The sequence below is a fragment of the Stegodyphus dumicola genome, chromosome 3 (assembly GCF_044657685.1).
Source record: "Stegodyphus dumicola isolate Sdum_Otavi_A_Nest chromosome 3, ASM4465768v1".
Lineage (NCBI taxonomy): Eukaryota > Metazoa > Arthropoda > Arachnida > Araneae > Eresidae > Stegodyphus > Stegodyphus dumicola.
Window position 1 is genome coordinate 58,766,925 of NC_140770.1, and position 22,375 is coordinate 58,789,299.

Below are 22,375 nucleotides of genomic sequence, written 5' to 3' on the forward strand. Positions count from 1 at the left end.
ACTGAATTTTTCAACGGAAAAAAAATCGTGTTTATCTAGAAAATTTAATAGAATATGCCAGCACCAAAGAAAAAGCAGTTTAAGGAAATTATATTAAAAGAAATTTTAATAAACGAAATAAATATTGAGCCTTTTCTTTCGGAAAATTTTTATTCTACTGACATAACTGATTAATTATTTCACAAACAAGAGCTCTTTGCCAATGCCAATGATTTCAAATTACGGAAAGCCTATGGTTTAAAACCATTTACCTCCTCATCAGAATTAAATAAATTGGGCAGAAATACAAAAATTTAAGTTAGTTTACTCGATCTTAGACATAGATTCTATAATTGACCGAGCTATTGCGAAGAGCAATGTTGCCGGTTCCAGAATTAAAGCCCAAGGTCACTTGACATAAAGAAATCCGGACGTGGAGAAAATCTCAGATGAGAAAACGGAGAAAAGGGAAAGAAGAGAAGTACCAAAAGGAGGAAGACAATCCGATCGGACAAGTTCGCAAAACGTGACGAGCGATCATAGTTTTCAAGGAGAACCGAAGACAATGCAAATCAATGACAATAATATGAGAACATAGCAATAGCTCCAATAACAAATTCAAATACAACTAAACAACCTCATTCAATAGTGCTAAATACAACACAATACAATACAACTATACAACACAATTTTAATACAACTATTCAACGCAATACACTACAGCAACTCAACAACAACCTAAGTAACCTATTTACAACACTACTATATCATCACAATGCGAAAAATATCACAGCAGTAGTTTTATCAATCTCCAAGAATAATATTCAAGCTACAGAAAAAACTTCGATCAGATTCAGATGCATTGTAATATCTAACCATTATCTGTTTATACTGGTGATTAAAAATCCAAAATTTTCCAAATCCGGAAATACCGAATTCCCCACTTTCAGGATCTTGGATTTCGTCCTGCATTGACTTCGTAAAATGAAATTAACGCTTAATACAGTACCCAGCATCCATGTAAAATAATATTTTATAATAGCTTTTGTCGACGAACTTTTGTTTATCTAAAACGCTAAAATTGGGTGTGTTTTCGCGTTTACTCGACAGTACGGCAAAGAGTGTAAATAAAGTTCAATGATGATGTGTTTCACTTTTGTAAGGTATGTTGCTAGTGCTATCGTTTGGTAGAAGTTGTCGCCCGTTATATATACGGTGAGAGTATTTGCTGGTATCGAAAAGCAGATTATTAAAACTTTTCGCACGCAACAATATCAAAAAACCTATTTTCGTTTATCGGTATCACATTCAAACGCGCATGACACGATAAATGATAAGTCATCTGACAGTTTTGAATTCCTAAAGTACTAGACAGGATTGTTTGCAAAAACGAAACAGAAAGAAATACAATAAAATGCGCTATAATATAGAAATATGGTTATATTTTATTGTTTTGGAAACACGGTTTTAAATTGTGATTTAAGACAGAAAGACATGTCTAATAGTTTACGATCGCATGTAGCTCTTTTCATCAATGCTGTAGATGCTGTTTGTATCAGATTCTTTCGATGAAGGTAAAGTCCGTCAGTTCTGTCCAATCTTTTTGAAGGAAAGAATGAAGTTAATCCTGCGTTTCGACTTGACTATGCGACTTTGTAAGAATTATTTACGAACAAATAAATAAAAAAAAATTACTGAAAATGAATAAAATTTTAAAGATCAGTTAAGACAACAGGAAATTATAATTCAGGAATTTGCAGAGAAGTTGTTACAGCATAAAGTATTTAATATACAGGTCTTTGAATCTAAGTTTAATTGTTACTCTACGTCTAGAATTAAATAGTTTTTTGTCAGATTTTTTAATTGTATAGAGTAAAAAAAATGGAGAAAAATGTTTAATTCCTTGTTGTAATTAAGGTTTCGCACGCAAAGTTTCACCAATGGGCTGCTGTCTTCTCCTCTCCATGGCACTTATTGTTTAGCTACACAACACCGGAAGGAAGATCAAATTTTACATTTTACATTTCATTCATATACGTGACTATAAATTTCATAAATGCTTTAATTACATAAAGAAATTAAACTTGGAATTAACCTAATAACAACATTTCGTTATTTAGTATAGAATATCAGTAAATGTTTGTAAAAATTCACGCTACGTTCGTAATAACGGTTTTCTTATGTGAGATAGTAGAGAAAGAGCTAGGCCGAATATTGTCTTCTGTACTTACTCACTGTTCCTCTACAGAGTATGAAGAAGGATATGAGTCTTCAACCGTCGTTTTGTTTAGAATTGTTATCCTTTAATAGTCCCAATGATTATAAAGGGAACTGTGCAGATTTGGCCCATGATAACTCTACTTTAAAATATCATCGGGCTATAATCTAATCGAAAATCTGTTTCAATATCGTAAATTTCTCCTATTTAGTTCAGGCTTTTGTAGTTGAATTTATTTTAACTCATTAATAAAATGTTTGGTTAGTATTATTAATTTTATAGCATTAAGTAAATTGCATATATTTAATGCTTTTTATATACACTTCCATTTTTATCATAGTAATTTAAGTATTGTGACTAAACCATTTAATTTATTAAAAATATAGATCTCTCTCTTCCTTAAGTAAAGGAAATGTTTTAAGAAAGGGGAATTATTATTGTATGCCGTATGGAACATTACCTCCATTGGATAAGAGTTTGGAGAATGTTTGATATACAAAGGTAAATTCTGTGTAATAATTTATGCACGATTCTATATTTATTTACAATGCTTCACTAGAAAGTCTTAATTCTAATGAAGATTTTTTGGTATTATCAATTATCATTTCAATAACAGTTGGCAGTTTTTAATTAAAACTCCAAAATATGCCTACGTAAATACAGAATATCCAATTAGAAATCGAAATCTATATTTGGGGAAAATAGATAGCAATCTGTACCGTTATTCAAGAGGGTTGATTTATTGGTTTAATATTTTACTTTAAATGCATTCCTGAATGAAACGTAACTCTGTTTTATATCTAGCCTAAGTTCATTTTAGTAAAATATTTCAAAACTTTCAAATTGCTTTTTAAATATGATATGAAAAATCATGCTGATTTAAGCATATGTTTTGAAAAAAATGTAGGATAAGTAGTTTTTGATTTTCTTAAAATTTACAACAGCTTTAAATTAACTGAATTGTCTTGATTCCCATTAGAAATCAAAGTTCCGAAATATATCGGGAACAAATTTGGTAGCCAAGTGCGACAACCCAACTGCTAAGCAAAAGAATGATTTTAATATACTTTCGAAGCTACAGTTTTACCTGAAAGAGGCAACGCACAGTAAATATAGAAAATTCTGTTAGAAATCGCAAATTATATTTAGGTAAAATGAATTATATATTTGTCTGTTATTTAACAGAGTTCATTGATAAATTATTAAATTATTTCGTTTAGCAGTTAGCATTGTATAAATTCCTGAATAATACGTGACTCGGTATTTTTATATTTAGCCTAAATTCGCTTTCCATAAAACTTCCAAAAGTCTCAAATGGCTAATTGTATATCATTTAACCAACCGTGCTGTTTTTAGAATTTTTTTTTTAAATATGCCTATGTTAAAGTTTTTTAAAAAACTTTTGTTACAATTTCCGTCAATTTTAAATTAATTGAATTGTCGCCAATCACGTTGCAAATCAAAGTTCCAAAATGTAACGCGAACACATTTTTTTTTTTTTTTTTTACTTATTAAGTGCTTCGTTCTAGGCACTACACGGAGGTGGAGGGATGACCCGTGGAGGTCTTTTTAAGGGAAACTGGCTCCTCTCCACGTTACACATGGGGAAAACCCCGAAAACGCCCATGCAGGCAGCTCGTTCGCCAGAATTCGACCCCCGGACCGAACAACCAGTGTTCAGCGGCTTTTAACGCTTGACCGCTGGTGGGCCACGCAAACGCTTTTGGTAAGCAAAAACACTCGAAAATCAACAAAGCTACAAAATAATTAACTATCTAATCTATGCCTGTGAGTGTGTGATTATGGCAAAGCCTCGAGGGTTATCTCCCTAAGGGGAGGGATGCTTTCGTGGAGGACTTTCTAAGGCAAACTGGCTCGTATACACTTTACACACGGGGAAATCCACAAAAACGCCCATGCAGCCAGCCTGTTTGCGGGGGTTCTAACCTCGGACAGAACTACAAGTGTTCAGCGACTTTACCGCTCGGTCGCTGGTGGGCCTAATCTATGCTTGAAAGCCACCACTTTGTTTCAAAAACACAAAGCAGTTTTATTTAAAAAATTTCCGTCAACTTCGTCAGGGTATCTTTTAAAACAAATCTCAATTTCAATTCATAGCACGAGAAATTACGCAAAAACTGGTTGTCAAATGTTTCGTAATGTTTCATATCAGGTACTAGCTTATATCGGCCCTCTTTGGTGGGCTCACTATCTATTTGAATATGAACCTAGACTTCTGATATTTACGAAGTGTCTAATTTCGAATTGATAATTAATGTAATTTTTTTTTAATTTAAAGTCGGAAAATATAGTGTCAGTCAGTGAATCTGTCATACACAAATTTCCACATCACCAATGAGGTACTGTGTATTGGTATGCGTCCCCATCAATTTAACGTGGCGGGATCTTCAGGTAGACCTACACTACGAAAAAATTGCCAACATAAAACTAAGGTTTATATATATTTTATTGTTATCATGAGTTTCATGAATCATAAGTTTTTTACCTTTTTTATCAATTGTCTTAATCAATTATAATTATTTGTTCTTAATTTTTTATGTATGGCAATTTTTATAAATAACAACATTTTTATTTTTCATCACAATAATTTGTTTCTCTTGCGCTGTTATCGCTAGCGGGCAGAAACGCGGCGTGATAAATTTAGTAGCATGTTCTTTTCTTTCGCTATGCAATTGTAAATAAATTTGATTAATTAAATAAATTTAGCTTATTTGTGAATATGCAGAACCAACCTGCCGTAATTATGTTTCACAACAGTTTCTCTTATCTTTAGCTGAAGGAGGTAACACTAAGATCTCACTACCAGAATCAATCAAAAATTTTTGTCCAGTCTTCCTGTCGTGAAGAAATAACCGACTGGGCTTTCCGAATACTTCCGTCATCCCACCTATGACGGGAGTTAGAGAATTTTTTTTGCTGTTGATAAGTGCAAGGCTTAGCATATTTGCGTGCCTTATCACCAAAACGGTTATGATAGAAACACACATTACTGGAAGTATTACCTTTCCTGGAACGAGAGGTTGGGCGACTCCGGAACCTAGTAGTCCTCCGAGTGTGAGAAAGTTCAGAAACTTGGCGTGTAATTTCTTCGATCTACCTGGCTAGGGTTTCCGTTGTGATGCCATTGGAATCCGAGGACGTTCCAGCTCCAGAAGTAACACAGATTGAACAACCTCAGCGACTTTATCAGCTATAATTGCTAGCTGATCAAGTGTTTCAGAAGAAGAAGAAAAAATTGTTTGGATATGGGCTGGCATCCGTTGCATCCATAAATTTTGCAAAAAGTCATCATTTAGCTGTTTCTCAGATAGCTTTTTCATTTTCCGTAGGAGAGGACTAGGCCGTTCATCCCCAACTGGAAGTTCACTGAGGGGTTTTTTTAATTGTCTGCTGTTCAGAATCTTCAAATTCACTGATGAGCCTCTCAGACAGTGTTTTATATTTGTCAGAGTCCGGAGGGTTTAGTACGATATCCGAGACATGTGGCAGAGTTTCAGCATCTATATTCGCTATAAAAGCAGAAACTTTCGTTTCATAACTTGTAATTCCGCTGTAAATGAAGGCATTATCAAACTGTGCGATCCACAATCGCACGTTAGCTTTCCAGAAAGGTGGAATGCGAAGTGCAACTTTCGCTACTTGGCTCTGCTGATCGGGTGGAAGCATCGCTAGTATGTCGAAATAGTTTCGGAGAGCAGGAGTAAAATAATCGTAATTATCCAGAAAGCGAAATCGCCATAGTGGGATAGGCTTAACACAGCAAGGCTTAGCAAAGCATGTGACCTTAGGTCCATAGGTCCGTTTTTCGCCCATAGATCGCCACTGCATGTCGTCCCTAAGTAGGATTCTGTAGTTCGTCGGGTTGGAGATTAAAGCAAGCTGAATTCTGTTACTACATTTGGTAGTTATCCAATTCCATACCTTCAAGACCTAGCTCATTCACTCTACGGTAAATCTATTTTCTCAAAAGTAGACATTTTTAGTCTACTTTTTACACCAAATTCCTATTGCAGACGCTGACATTCCTAAAACGGCAGTGACAACCCTATGGGGTCTCTACGATGGGGTAATCATCTGTGTTTTGGCTTCATGCGCTTTATGCACGATGTCCTAAGGGGTCTCCAATTTTGTTATGTTTATCTTGATAATATACTGTTTTTCAAATGATGGAGTGGAGCATAAGAAGCACTTACATGTTATATTTCAAAGACTGATTACTTATGGTCTGAAGTTAAATGTTTCAAAAGGTGTGTTTGGTGTCACTGAGCTGGAGTTTCTTGGTCACCATATACGCCCGGAAGGGGTTAAAACCTTGCGAAATAAAGTCCAAGCAGTCCTAGATTTTAAGTTGCCTGAAACTATTGGTAATTTACGTAATTTTCTAGGCCTAATTAATTTCTATCGTAGGTTTTTGCCGCATGCACCAGACAACCAGGCCTTGTTAAGCGACATTTTAAAGGGATCTTTTGGCAAGAAAAATTCGAAGAAACCAATTATTTGGACTCCGCTTGTAACTGGGGCTTTTAACAAATGCAAACAAGCACTAGCTAATGCCACGTTACTTGCCCATCCTTCTCCAACTGCCCCACTTACTTCGCATTAGATGCATCTGATCATGCCATTGGTGGTGCATTGCATCAGGTTGTGGACTCCAAATTGCTGTTCTTAGGTTTCTTCTCGAGAAAGCTTAGTACAGCAGAAACTCGGTACAGTGCTTATGACCGGGAGCTCCATGCTGCTTATGCATCCATTCGCCATTTAAGACATATGTTGGAGGCTAGAGAGTTTGTCTTCTTTACTGATCATAAGCCACTGACATATGCTTTCCGTCAAAAGAATGACAAGTGCTTTCCACGCCAGGTGAGACATTTAGATTTCATCTCGTAATTCACAATTAACATACAGCACATTCCAGGGCCTGAGAATATTCCTGCAGATGTCATGTCCCGTATAGCTGCCTTAACTGTTCCTTCATCAGTTGATTATTCTAAAATAGCTACAGCACAAACATCTGATGATGAGCTGAAGTCCTTACTGTCATTAGACACATCCTTGAAGTTAAAAAAATTACTCTCCCGAAATCAAACATTGATCTATTCTGTGATGTATCGACTGGCAGAGTTCGTCCCTATGTCCCAACACATTTTCTCCAGGATGTTTTTTCCTCATTACACAACATGGCTCACCCTGGTGTAGGCAGAACACAACACATTCTGCGGTTACGATTTGTCTGGCCTAAAATGTTATCGGATATAGCAGAATGGACCAAATGTTGCATCCCATGTCAAAAGGCTAAAATTCATCGGCATACAAAAGCACCTTTGGCAAGTTTCAAGGAGCCTTCCCAAAGATTTGACCATGTTAATTTGGACCTTATAGACCCTCTCTCTCCCTCTAATGGTTATTCTTATTGCTTGACTTTAATGGACCGTTTCTCTCGATGGCCAGAAGCTCAACCCCTCAAGGATATCTCTGCTGAAACTGCTGCAGAAGCATTTTTCACATGCTGGGTCTCCAGGTATGAAGTACCCTCTACTCTGAAAACAACTGACCAATGACGCCTGTTTGAAGCTTCACGTTTTTGCTCTCTCACTCATCACTTGGGAATTCAAAGATCCAGGACGAATAGTTACCACCCTCAGTCCAATGGGTTAATAGAGGAATTGCATCGAACTTTTAAGACTGCTATCAAGTGCTATGCCACTGAGCGGTGGAGTGATATCCTTCCTGTGATCCTTCTTGGTTTTCGAGCTGCTTTGAAAGAAGATTTAGGTTGCGCACTAGCAGATTTGGTTTTTGGCAGCACCATTCGTCTCCCTGGGGAGTTCCTGGTTCCTGCTCAACAACCGGCTGACCCCACAGATTTTGTCAGCCACTTACGTGCATATATGCAAACACGTCGCCCCATTCCACTCAAGAGCCATGGAGCCATGACAACCCCATGGGGTCTCTACGAGTGTACTCATCTGTGTTTTGGCTTAGTAAATGCACCCCAAACCTTCATGCGCTTTATGCACGATGTCTTATGGGGTCTCCAATTTTGTTATGTTTATCTTGATAATATACTGTTTTTCAAATGGAGTGGAGCATAAGAAGCACTTACATGTTATATTTCAAAGAGTGATTACTTATGGTCTGAAGTTAAATGTTTCAAAAGGTGTGTTTGGTGTCACTGAGCTGGAGTACACCGTGATTTAGCAACTTCTACCCATGTTTTTCAACGTCATGATATGGTGAGACGCCCACTTCATCCTCCTTATGATGAACCGTTTTTAGTTGTTCGTAGAACAGAGAAGGTCTTTTACATAGAGACATAAATGGCAAATTTGTACCTGTATCCATTGATCGTGTAAAACCAGCTTATTTTCTGAACGGGCATAAACCAATCGCTCCACCTCTAACTTCACCTCACCGCTTACAGGGCACTGTGGTCCATAATTTGCCATTTAACCCAAATACTCCATCAAATAATCGATATATATATATATATCTGATATTACAACTTCAGCACACCCTGCAACAAAGGTGCAACTCAAGACTACACGTTCTGGGCGTCATGTTCATTTCCCTGTAAGATATCGTTGAGACTGTGAGGGGAGTATGCAGCAACCATGTAACGAACTTTTAAATTAAGTGTTAACTGTTTGTGTTTTCATGTATAGCAGTGCTGCAACTAAACTCTGAACATTTTCCCCAAGTGAAGTGAACTGATTCTTGTGAAATAGTCTTCCTCGTGTCTGCGCTGTTACGGCTAGCGAGCGGAAATGCGGCGTGATATGTTTTGGTAGCATGTTCTTTTCTCTCGCTATGTAATCGTAAATAAATGTGATTAATTGAATAAGTTTAACTTATTTGTGAATATGCAGAATCATCCTGCCGTAGTTGTTCATATTCATCGGATAGATGCAAGTTATTCACCAATTTAATAATTTTAAAGGAAAATGCAATCATTGGCAAAATTGTATTTCGTATCTAGTTTAGGCAACAATAAAAGAAAATTCTGAACTTGGATTTGAACTCGAAATGTATAAGAAACTTCTATTGTATAACACAAATCCATTTTAGACAAGATTGACGTAAAATCCCTTCTTAGTGCGCGTCTACATCGTGGAATGAGAAACTTTAAGATATTTCATGTCAATCTGGTGTATAGTTTTACATATATATATATATATCGATAGATTGGTATACATTTCATTATTTAGTACTTTACTTCTTAGATTCAAAATTTGTTTCCAAAAATTCGATTTCATAATCTCTATCCAAAGTAAAAACCTATATCTTGACTTAAAAAATAAATTTTCCGAGTTTTTCATTCATCAAACTTTGTAAGCTTGCTTCACTTTGGTTAAAAGTAAGTAATTAAAATATCTATCTTTCATCTTATGTATATCTAGAGAAAAAATTTAGTCTTAAAGCGGAACGTTGAGGAAGTCTTCTTGAATCACTCCACTGTCTTTCAAATGCGTTTTATGGGAATGTTAATATCGGATTTCATAACATTTTCGACTAGTTTCTGTAGTTACGAAATAAGTTTCAGAAAGCATGATCGTCTGTCACAGAGGGACATCAAGTAACTTATAGTAGTAAATAGATATAACCGAGTTTTCATAATTGCTTCATTCCGTAGTCTTAATTAGTGCACGTTTGGAAGAAAACAAATCACACCTAACTAAAGGCTACTTGAACACATCCTCTGCAAGCAAAATGGTAGCAAAATTAGGTTAACCTTCGAAACTATATATTATATAATACACCTTCTAACACTCAGATTAGAGAGAAATGTTGTCTCTATATTCACAGAGGTCGTTGCGATTTCGAGCCTATTAATGTTATGCAATAATGTATATGCAAAGTTTAGAAGTTAAACAAACTGTTATAAGCAAAGGCTTTAAATAAAAGGAAAAGTTAACTAAGAAAATTTCTACCTTGTTGGTATGGGAATCAGGGGAAAAGAACTAATAATCTATCTATCATATATAATGATCTAAAATGTATGCACATTCAGATATCGATTAGTACTTCAAAGCATTTTAGATGGACCTTTTGTTTAAAAAGGTTTAGACATAGCAGCAATTCGAATGAGGCGAAGGCTCTGAATAAAGCCGAACGGGTTTTAAGTGTAGTATCATATGGGACCCTTTTCCGTACGAATAACACGGAAGATATGCGCTGAAGTATGCTTTTGCTTAATTATAAATATAATATTATCAGAACAGAGGAAAAAACAATGTCACAGTCGATCGGAATGAAACAACGTTTGTACTGTAAATGTAGGTACGGGAAGGTACCTATATTTCCCGAAAGGTACGGGTCGATAAATAACTTTCTCCAGGTGTCGAATATAAGACATAAAAAATTAAATTGGATGAATCCCTAAAACTGGTGAATACTAATTGTCGTCCGAACATGGCACAAACCCAGGCAATAGGATGTCTGCTTGGTACATTTCCTCTTATGTTGAGGGAGAAGACCAGATATTTTTCGGCAGAAGGTCCTCCAGGAAGGCACCACTCCCTCTTCCTCTGCAAATAGCGGTCGGATGCTTAGCGGTATTTAAATAACCTGACACCGAATACTGCTTGCCAAACACGGCTCAAACAGCGAGAGAAATAGACCAGGAGATGCCTAACTGCTAAACTGAGCAAACTTTATCTTGAACTAACCTTTATAAAGGAAGAATATTGCTCAAATGCGCTGGAAATATTGCTCACATTTTTGGAGAACTCCGTCTAATTTACAGAAAGCACAGGTAGTCATATTTCAACACAATGTGGAGCAAATCTGCCTTACATAACCGTATAACTCCAGTTAATAATTCAACTAACATAAACTTCTGTTAGTCCGTTATAGGATAGGATTATTTAATTATGACAAAGCACACGAGGGCTATCTGCCTAAAGGGAAGGAAGCCTTCGTGGAAGACTTTCTAAGGGAAACTGGCTCGTATACACGTCACACATGGGGAAAACCACGAAAACGCCCATGCAGCCAGCCCGTTCGCGGGATCAGAACCTCGGACCGAACTACCAGTGTTCAGCGACTTTACCGCTCGGCCACTGGTGGGCTAGTGCGTTATAGATTAAATGTGCAATATTCAGCAAAGGCCAGAACTGAGAATTATGGATTCATTTCTCAGATATCTAAAGCACAGTTTTATTACAAATTTATATTACTGGACAAAACTGTATAGAAGATGCAAAAGTCACCATTTAATTTTTTTCATAACAATAATTATTTTAAAATTATTTTTAAAGATATGACAAAAATTTGCTTTGATATTTGAAATCAGTTTTTTGATTCCTGGATGAACGTCTGACTAAAGGATCATGAAATGGGCACAAGCATAATTAATATAGGTCTTTCATTTGGAGCACACAAAAAGGTTCTGTATTTGAAATAGAAGCTTTAGCTCTTGCTTATTAAAAATTACGGAGTGCCTATGGTTCAGAACCATGTACCTCCTCATCAGATTTACATAAAAGCGGGCTGAAATAGGAAAATTGCATAAGTATTAAACTTTATGCTCACTAGAGAGAGCCACATGGCTCGAGAAAGGTTAGGGATAGCTAGAATTTATAAAACTTAAGAATACATATTTTAGATTTATAATGTTTTTTTTAAAGTTTTTAGATTTCTAATGTTTTTTTTTATTTTTAATTTTTTATAATTTTTTTGGTATTTTATATTTTTTATGAACACGATATAACACTAAAGCATATAGCGGAGAGGAAAGATTTTACGGTTGATATGCTCATTGGCATGTGGCATAAAATGGAAATTCAAATAATAAAGTTATCGCGAGAAAAAATTCAAAGCAGAAATGAATTCTGCGGGAAATATGATTCTACAGTGAACAAAATGATAACTTTGCAAAATGACCACTTCTCAGGTTGCAGGAAAGTATGATGGCATATCTTTAGTAAAAATATGAAATTCTATGGCAGCTCGTTCGCGTGGCATTGTTCCTTCACGGCGCGGCGTTTGGAACTGGTGTTAGATACTTTGATACTTAGATACAAACGTGATTATGCAGGGTTTCTACTGCGGTAGCAATACTTCCCTGCAACCTGAGATGTTTCCACGATGGGTATGGTGATGAGGTTTACATGAGTAGATCCCAAGATGGGATATCAGCATTCAAAAGAAAGAAATTGGCTCAAAAACATGGCTGAAGATTCTGCTGGAGATTTTGGAGGGAATTTCAGAGTTACATATTAGTGTTGGACGCAATATGATAACTGAATGCTTTCAGATTTATTTAAAACTAGTTCCATTATATAAGCTTTTATTTATTTTTTAGCTTTAGTTAAAGTAAAAATTACAGGTGCGGCTGATACGGGCGAAAATACAGTACCTGTTGAGAAATAACTGCTTCGGAATTCTCATGTTATAGCTCAGGCTGTAATAGACTATTGTTTTATTGTAATTTGTATTACCAATTGCTTTTGCAAGGCATTGGGAATAAAGTATGTATAAATTATAAATACTCAGAACAGCAGTAGTGAGAAGAAATATCCTGTTCATATTTTTCGTACATAGAATATTTGTACTGAATGCATAATATAATAATTTCATCAAAGTAGCTGTGAAGTGGTATTTGCACATCAAAAGCCGTAAACGCGGTTCTCACCATAAACACGGTTCAAGAAAATCACTTAAATGTACGAATAAATAAACACACGAACTACACTCATGTCCATAAATTAAGGATAATTCGGAGTCACGCGGAAATCGAACACTAAAATAAACATATCACCTTAAAAATCAACTACACACATCTTCAAGAATCATATGCAAATTTCAGGAAGTAACCAAATGACACCGATGGTACGTCACAAGGACGAAAGTGTAAGAGAGTGATATATAAGGAATACAGGCAAAGAAGTAAAATTGTTCGCAGGCGCTTTATTAGCATTTCAATGCAATAACCGAATAGTTATGACACAAAGGACGCATTTGGATAATTTTTTACGTGGTAGAATTATCGTCCGTCTGGAATGTGGGCGTACCCAACTGGAAGTATCAGACGAACTTGGAATTGCCCAGAGTGTCATCTCCAGGCTTTGGTAACGATTCCAAGATGATGGTAATGTGAGTAGACGAAACAGCACAGGTCGCTTCAGAGTTACAACGCCGAATGAGGACCGGTATTTGGCAGTTACTGCCAAGAGAAACAGGCGGAGCACAGCTCAGACCTCTCTCGTCAGCTCTCTTCAGCCACTGGTACGACAATTTCAAGGCACACCGTGTACAGACGCTTAGGGCAGATTGGTCTATATGCTCGTAGACCTGTCAGATGCGTTCCACTTACTGCAACTCACTGTCGCCTGCGGTTAGCCTGGAGTAGAGAGCATGCATTGTGGTCACCGCAACAATTGACTTGTGTGATGTTTTCCGACGAGTCCAGGTTTAGCTTGCAGTCTGATTCTCGCCGGACTTTCATATGGAGAGCTCCAGGGACACGTTACCACCAAGAAAACATCATTGAACGACACCGTTACGGTGGTGCAAGAGTGCTCGTTTGGGGTGGGATTATTCTGGGTCCAGAACTGACCTGCATGTTCAATTGGAACCATCACAAGCCAAATCTATCAGGACGTCATTCTGAAACAACATAAACGTTGGTTTCGGGGCGCCATGGGCTCACAATTTGTGTTTATAGACCACAACGCCCGTCCTCACCCTGCAAACAGCGTTAGCGAATGCCTTCAATCGGAGGATATCAACCGTATGGACTGGCCGGCATTCTCACCGGACATGAATCCAGTAGAGCAACTGTGGGACATGCTTGGCCGACGAGTTGCAGCCCGTCAACCTCCTCCTACATGTCTACCGGAACTTCGGAGAGCATTGCTTTTTGAGTGGTGTAATATCCCACAAGATCAGATCGATAATTTGATACTCAGCATGCCTAGGCGTTGTACGGACTGTATTGCATCGTCTGGGAGACATACAATGTATGAACAATCATACCAACCATGTAATATTGGTTTTTTATAAATAGGTATTTTTGGTAATTTGCTCCAGGGAGAAAAAATAGCTATTTTTTTAATAATATCAAACATATAGCTTTTTTTTTGTTCTTTACCTTTTGTTTAATAAATAAGCTTTACTAATAAGTCAAATTTGTTTTGCTTCTAACTCTTCCTTTGCCTGATTTTGCACTATCCTTAATTTATGGACATGAGTGTATTTGCAAAGTTTATTTACAACATATTTGTTATTTTAAATTACTCTTAAAAAGAGAGGTCAAAATTATTATGACAGACTCAGTCGGTCGTAATAACTTTGACAAATATGTTTTAAGTAATAATAAGTTTCGTCATAATAAGTTTTTAGAACCGACTCAGTCGGTTCTAAAAACATGAGATTTGCCACAAAAAATATACAAAATCAATGCTATATAAATGATGCACTTCAGTGCTGTCTAATCGCCAAAATCGGCGGTCACAACATCCGTTGCCATCTAGCGACATTTTCAGGCCCGTTCATTTATTATGCGATTTCATATTTCTCTTCTTGAGATAAATATTGATTTGGAGGAAATACCCTCAATCAAATTAAATTATATGCTGCAGGATTGGAGTTCCGCTCTGTGTAGTAAATAACATAGTATCTAATATTTAATAGGGATTATCCAAATAATAATAATAATCGATCTATATCAGTGTTGTCTTTTCTGTACTGTTAACAACAGACTTTCGCATATTTTCTTTAAAACATCCCATTATTTCATTTCCTAACGGTAAATTCGTTGAACATAGTAGCTCAGATCGTGCTTGTTCCATGGGTATTGTCGAGATTATCACCATATAATTGAGGCAAATTTTTAGATCGTCCTCCACGAAGGCATTCCTTCCTTTAGGCCAGTTATTCCCTCGAGTGTTTTGCCATAATTAAAGAAACCCAAACAATAAAATATATGCATAATATTTCTATATATACCATTATATATTTAAAATTTTAATCCTGTAATTTTTCTTTTAATGAAAAGTTTCATTTTAATAGTACTGCTTTAGGGCTGTCACGTAAAAGGCAATCTCAAATTGGTGGTTGCGATATGTTTATCGACTGAGTATACTCTTATACGACAGTTTCCATCCCATCGTTTAACGTGTACCCAGTAGCTGTGAGATCACAATAAAAATGTCTTAGTTTTCATTAAACTTTTATGTTGGAAGTTTTTTTCATTTTTAATGAAATAGAAATTGCGTCCAACACAGATACCAAAACAAAGCGAAATGCGACCGATCGCTTTTATATGTGCACGTAACTCTATACAACTATAAATCCAACTAGAAAACGTAAATGCTGCTCGCCGTCCAATAGATATTCTAGAATGTGCTCTTAGGTTCATAAAGGTTGGGAACCTCTCCTCTAATGGATGCTTTCTAAAATATGTTGGTATATAATGGGAAATTATACCACTCTTACTAGTTCCACATGAAGTCCCATAAAAGGTATCGAGCTTAGAAGTTCTTTGAATTAAATTATCCATGGCAATGACAATCTGTCTTGAAAAGAAGAATCGACGAACTTTGCTCGTTACAATTGTTACAATTGCTCGTTAGAATTTGCTCGTTTTGCAATCCCAATGACGGCTGTGATAGTACTGGCCTGTCTCCTTTGATACTTCCGTTATTCCGGTATTAGCTAGAAATAATTCTTGCTGCCTTTTCCGGCAGCTCAAATACTCCCGGGATGGATTACCGCACGTAACAAACCTCAAGGTACTTTCGGGCTGGAGAGTCCTATAAATAACTAGTTAAACTTGAGTTCCTTGTATCCGTAATGTAAAGATTGCAGTGGATAGCGGCTCTATGCTTTGATGCATATTCTGGTATACAGCAGCAAATAATCCTGCTCCTGCCAGATCACTTAAGAAATTCCCCGTAGGGCCTCGCTTTGGAAGATGTACTACATCTCAGTCACCGTAAAGGTGAGATCAGAAGGGGTAGAAGATAGTGAGGCGCGTTACCTCGGAAGTCTCACTGGCGGGTGAGAAAATGAAATGAACTGTCTTAGTGTCTAGTCAGAAGCTTCAGTACAATCACCTGATTACAAAATAGCAGTGCAACAATGAAATGTTATTTGCAATATATACAACATTAGTCTTGTAATAGTTCAGATAGTGTAAGGCGATTCTTCATACTTTGATACTATGTTGGTTATTCTGTCATGCTGCGGCAGATGCGTTTGATTATTATTTCACCCTATTTCTTGAACTTCTTTCGGGGTATATATTCCCATGTTTTTTTACACCGGATAGGGAGATCCGTTTTTACTAAGTAAGGTATAATTGCCTTCCAATTAGTAACATTCAATATTCCTAAAAAAATCTTATAATTTAATCTTAAAACAATGTCTATCTTTCCTCAAAGTGCAAAAGTGCTGATAAGCACTGACACGTTAACCTTGAATTTTATTATATTTATATTTACTTGTTGAAATATACTTTTGAGGAAATTTATTGATTGAAATATGCACAATTCAAAGATATAGTTATAAAAATTTCGTTTTACTTTACATCAAACTGAGTTATACGAGGATAATTTCTGTTAGGATACAAACATTTTACTAAATGAGAGAGAGAAAAAAGCTAATTGAATTGTAATATATTTGTCTATTATTTATGGTAAAATGTTTTTTCTGCTAGGGAAAAAATACGATAAAGCACTCGTACTTTAAAGTGTTATAATTATAAACAGATCCTTGAGGTACGAAAGCTGTAAATTATATATTTTAATGGAATAATAAATATATTTATTAGTCTGCTTAACAGAAAGACACGATAAAAGAAAATTGCCCCACAAACATAGCAATTTACATAAAAAGTTACCTTCAACAATTAACGTAATCCATTGCTCTTGTGCTATATCACATAAATACGAAAATAATCTTTCTCCATTGCTTAGGTTGGTTTCCTTGCAGTGCATATAAATATTTATATTTTGGATGGCCAAAGAAGGACCGCACTGCAATCTAGTGGTCGCGGTGTTTTTGAAGCCATTTGTCTCACTGCGGCTTCACGTCCTTCTTTATACTTCGTGTCTCGAATTTTATAATACTAATTTTCAAATAAGAAATAAGAATCCCAACAAGAATTTTCTTCGAATAGTTAAGTGAACGATATCTATTTCAAATGTACTTTTAGGGCTTTAAATATGCTTCTAAAATTATTTTAAAATAAATAACTACTAAAATATTATTAGTAAAGATTGTTTAAATTTTGCATGTTTTAAACGATATTCTTGAAGATTTAAGCCGACTTCCATGTTTTAACCTTACGATTCAACCTTTGGTAACCGATGATAAATAAATCTTTTTATATCAATGGGCTCAAGGAAGTTGAAATACTTGAAGATAGCGTCCTTGCTACCACTTGTTGAAGAGAACGAAGTCGGAGCATCTAATATAAGCCTCCAGTGAGATCCTAGAAAACCTGCCTTATTATAAAAGTGCAGCTAATATTTTAAGTTTAGTGTGTTCATAATTTTACATACCGTCTGAAGCATGTTGCGCACAATGCAGTGCAAGTCTAGGAAGGTTTTATAAAGAACGCTTTGCTAGAGAGGGATTTCGTAAACACTCTTTGCAAAATACCAATGTGGAGATTGTGTTTTAACAACGTTCGACCGATTTTCCCACTAAAAACGATCAAAAATCATTTTTACACCAAAGTGGGCTAATAATTTGGAAAAGAAGTTTGCTTCGGTTCGCTATAAGAGAGCGTATCACTTTTCAAATTGTGGCCGTCAAATATTGTCGACCTGTACTACATTTAAAGAAATTAAATAACGATGAATCCTCATATATGTATGCATATCCCTCGCATTGTGAAACAACAAAGAAACTTAGAGCCATTAAAATTTGTATAACCTCGCCAACCACCCGAACATATACAGCTAAAAGGCCGAATTTTGAATTTCGAATTTCTTAATGCAAAGAGACATTAGTCTGGAGGAGCTGTTAGTCTCGAAAATGGATTTTAAGTCTTTCGCTATTAACGGCGAATCACTTTTCAAATTGTTGTCACCAAACATAAAGCCCTGTGTTATATTTAAATAAATTAATTACTAAAGGATTTGAATGCATGTAGGTCTTTACTTGCGTTGTTAAAAAACGACCTTATCTTGGGCCATCCACTTTTGAATAACCTAGTCCTTCAACCGCACATATGTACGTGGACGACCGAATATTGAATTTCTAATTTTATGTTTCATATTTTATAAAACATTACTCAATTTTTGATTAAAAACTCAATGATGCGAAAGGCAGCTGTAATAGCACTGCGCGGAATAAAAAATGCTTTATCTCCACCGCGGGAGACTAAAAAAATTCGGAAATTCTCAAAATATGCTGTTTTTAAATATTTTGTGAGTTTTTATGTTGAATTGAATTTCATGTGGCGTAAGTGCGAAGAAAACGATATTTAAATAATAATTTTAACACAGAAAAAGGTCATAAAAGGAAGCAAAAAATATGTTTTTCGAGCCATTTTACTGATCTTACAGTGTCAGTAAGACTACTGAACACTGATATGATAAACTGAGAAAATACATAAAAAAATAGAAAAATATAGGCCGACATTTAATATTGTATCGGGAATTCTGAACATCGGAATATATTGCTGTTAAAATTTCTGCAATTTTGCTGTTGAATTGTATATGGCCATTTTTATGCATCATGAATTGTATATGGGCATTTTTATACATCATGAATTGTATATGGGCATTTTTATACATCATGAATTGTATATGGGCATTTTTATACACCATGAATTGTATATGGGCATTTTTATACATCATGAATTGTATATGGGCATTTTTATACATCATGAATTGTATATGGCGTAAATGCGAAAAAAAAAGGACAAAAAGAAATGGGTGAGTGGCAACAGCAGACTGTAGGCTCAGAAATAGAGGAAAAAAAACTTAAAAGCCAACAGTTAAAATCTATCTAAATATCTAACCGTTAAATATAACTAGCTCAGATTTATCTTTTTTTATTATTATTTATTTCCTATTTTGTAAAAGTTTAATGAATTTTTGATCGACTGTTCAACGACTTGAAAGCCAACTCATTAAAATCTTTATTTGTTTATTATTTTTTGTGATAAATATATGAGTTGTCTTGCCGCGCCAGCCGCTAGTTTTTAAAGGCATAATATAGAGAATATAAAAGCATGTATGGCAACCTCTAACACTCTATCGGGGTATCTAAAGACATGCTGTTTTTAAATATTTTGGAATTTTGCTGTTAGCTGAATTTTACGTGGCGTATGGGCGAAGAACCTGGTGTTTAATAAACAAAGTTAACACATAAAAGTTAATAAAAAAGCGTTTATTAGCCACCTACTAAAAAAATATTAATATGATAAACTGAGAAAAACTGAAATCAAATATATAAATATAGGCCAAGACTTTAACATTGCATAGGGAATTCTAAATATATGCTGCTGTGGAGCATTTAAAAATTTTATGATTTTGTTGTTGAACTGTCTGCAGCAAAGTCCGTAAAACATATGATCAATAATAAAGCTAAAAAGACAAAAATTTTAGTTTAGGATCGAGTAGATCCAACAGCAGACTGGTAGACTTCGAGCTCAGCTAGAGCACAAAGCAGTTTAACAAAACCTTTTTATGTCACGGTTAAATCTGAAATTTTCTTTCGAAAGAATATTTTGTGATCCAGGATTCTTCACGATACCTTTGAAATTTTATTTTGCATTAAAAGAAAATTGCATAAAGCACGGTTATTACGCCTTTTCGGTGGTCCAATAAGAAAAGATGCATAAATGCGAAAGTTGTCTCATCAACTTTTTAATTTAGAAAGACATTCATACAAACAATCTGAGTACAAAGAACGTAAAATCTATAATAAACATTTATGCCCTAAAGTTAAAATCTAAAAGATTTCAGTTTTTTTTTTTTTTTTTTTTTTTTTTTTTTTTTTTTTTTTTTTTTTTTGTTATTGATTTTTATATTAAATATAGGATTTTAGTCGGGCATCTAAGCAATAAATAACTAAATAACAAAAACCCAGTAAGTATAAAACCAGTAAGTATAATCAGTACTAAGCAATAAATAACAAAAAGCGGTACACCCCATATTACAAAACTACAAAATATTTTTTTCACGCAGTGGCAATCTTGATCAATTTGTTTAAATCTCAATTTTTTTTTATTAATGTGAAACAGAAATATGTTACCGTTTCCCAGGAGACAACTCACTCCCTATATATCGGAGAGTTTGTGAATCAAAATTTGATAAACTTCACTCAGAACATAAAGTAAAGAAATAAAAGCGAAATTCAAGTTACGACTTCGTGATTCACCATGTTAGATCACTTTAGCAAGTGTCTCTAAAACAGAAATTGGCTCGAATAGACCCACCAGAGGCCGAATTAAAGCTGCTGAATACTGGTAATTCGATTTGAACTGCAGTTCAGCGAACGAACTGGCGGTATGGGTGTGTTTACCCTTACGTGACGACAAAAATACGGATTAATTTTCCTCATGTCATCTACGGAGGGCTCCCTCCACGTAGGTAGTTGGCGCTTGTAATTTTAGCTCCATTCATATTGCAATGAAGTTTTAAAGAACTCTCACCATTTTTGAACAGGCGACCAACTTTATTTGTCAAAATTTACAGAATAACTGAAAAACATTTTTATTGCGCGCTTTGTCTGCGGATATTTTTTGCGGATAATCGTCTGCGGTAATTTACATTTCTTAGTGGAATTTAGTTGGTAGCGCAGCAACGCAAATGTCTTAAATTCCTTCCCTCACGGGGAACTTTTCAATGAAAAGTTTTTTAATACATCATTTTTTTACAAGAGAAAGATGTTCAAGCATATCTGTAACAAATACAATAAGATACCGACAAAATGCGTTCAAGTGCTTTCAAAGAAGAATTTTAAATAAACATATAAAAAATAATATTCTAATATTACAAAAATTTAAACAGTGAAGTTTTAAACTTCCTAGAATGTATATTTTAGTTGTGAGATGTTTGGATACAACGACTTAAACTGTCAGCATCTTGATGGTGCTTCCTCTTTCTATGCGCAAATTCATAGTTAAAAGGTGGTAAGGTCAAAGCCCATCGTAATAGTCTCAGTTTAGTCCTAGTGTTTTTATCCAACCATACTAAAGGATTATGATCAGTCTGAATATTGAACTTATGAGGTCCATCTAGGTAGAATTTTAATTTTTGTACTGGAAAGACAATGGCTGCACACTCCCTTTCGATTGTACTGTACTTCTGTTCAGTAGCTGAAACCTTTTTGCTAAGAAATATTATTGGATGTTGTTTCCCTTTAGCATTTATCTGTGATAATACAACGCCAATACCAATATTCGAAGCGTCGCACTGAACGATAAATGGTTGAGAAACGTTAGGACTGTATAAGACTGGGTTTTGTGTTAACCGCTTCTTGAGTTCATCAAAAGCGTTTTGGCAATCATAAGTCCAATTCATGGTTGATTTGCAACATTTTCCTTTTAAGAAATCTGTCAATGGTGCAGAAATCGCAGAAAATTCAGAAATACACCTTCGATAATACCCCGCAAGTCCTAAAAATGACCGGACCTGTGTTTTCGTGGTAGGTTTAGGGAAGATCTTTATGGCTTGGATTTTTATTTCTGCTGGTCTTCTTTGACCTTGCCAAGTGCTTCAAATGTTCTTCCCGGGTTTTCGAGAATACTGCAACATCTTCAATATAGGGTACAACAAATTCTTCACAGTTTTTTAATAATCCTGCCATCAAGCAACTAAAATAATACGGTGCATTTTTTAGCTCGAAAGGTAACCTTAAGTGTGTAAATGTTCCAAAACTTGTCACAAAAGCAGCGTAACGCTGCTTTTGATCCCACTAACTAAAATACCCAGCATAACGCTGGGCTCTTTTCAGTGGGATCTGCCATTAACCTCGAGTAAGATCTAGAACAGTTATATATCTGGCAGATGACACTTTCTCCACTAAATGTTCAATGTTTGGCAAAGGAAAATATTGTGTCCTAGTTGCCTTGTTCAAGCTATGGTAATTAATGCATGGTCTTGCCTCTTTTCCAGGAACTTCAACCAGTATGAATGGAGAGGTTAAATCCGATTCACCGATTCACCTCATTCTTTCCTACTTCCGTTTTTGAAA